This window comes from Cervus elaphus, chromosome 3 (genome assembly GCF_910594005.1).
Source record: "Cervus elaphus chromosome 3, mCerEla1.1, whole genome shotgun sequence".
Classification (NCBI taxonomy): domain Eukaryota; kingdom Metazoa; phylum Chordata; class Mammalia; order Artiodactyla; family Cervidae; genus Cervus; species Cervus elaphus.
Genome location: NC_057817.1, coordinates 18,219,790 through 18,220,796, shown reverse-complemented (window position 1 = coordinate 18,220,796; position 1,007 = coordinate 18,219,790).

Genomic DNA, 1,007 nt, shown 5'->3' with positions numbered 1-1,007 from the left:
TTTTCTATATATCATTGCTAATATTTTCAAGGATTTAAGTCAAGTCTTTATTTTCTACTTCATTTACTTTCAATGCTGCATGGCTCTTTTTGTTTTTCATTTTTGACTTTATTATTTTCCCTTATTTATAATTATAATTCTTTTCTAAATTTTAGCATACTTTCTAGATTTTTATTCTAAAGCAGTGCACTCATGTTCATACCAACTTAGTCTGTTTCACTTAACCAAAGTGAATATATGTCTTGATCTTGTAAATTTCCAATTAAAAGTACAAAGGCATATAAAAATACATGCTGATCTATTGTAATTTCTCATCTCTATGGCATCTCCTAAATTACCTACTATGAATATTTTTATTAATTTCTTCTAGGTTCTAGTTTTTAGTAAAGATACTAAGATGAAGAAAGACCTCAATAACTGCTGATTGAAATGTCTCATTCTGGGAATCGGAGTACTTCACTTTGCTTTCAACAAATTCTCAAAATTTGCAAGCATCTGGAAACTTACTGGTATAGGAAGAAGCTCTTTCCCTTGTAGTGATGGATGAAGAATGAATGGACTATAGCTACAAGATGAATAAGTAGTCCAGCTTATTTTCAGGTGCTATTAAATATCCCAATCTGAATGGTTTTTTTCCCAAATCAGTGGATAGAGGTGAGTACATAATTTTGTTTTTATCTTGAAATAAATATAGCATATTTACTTATATAAAATTTTTAGTTTTGTTTTCAAATCATACATAGAAATAAGTCTAAAAAATAATTAACTTGTAAAATATTTAATACTTCTTAATTATGAAAGTATGAGCTAGTTTATATTCCATATTTAATCAGAACATTGAAAGATAAAATACACTGTTTTATTTGTATTAGCTTTTTCCAACCAATAACTAAATTGAGTAACAGAAATACTGTACAGTATTCACTGAGGTAAACTAGCCTACAGTTAGATGTGAGGTCATTTATGATGAGCAAATAATGAATTAGGTAACAATGAGGAAAATTCTG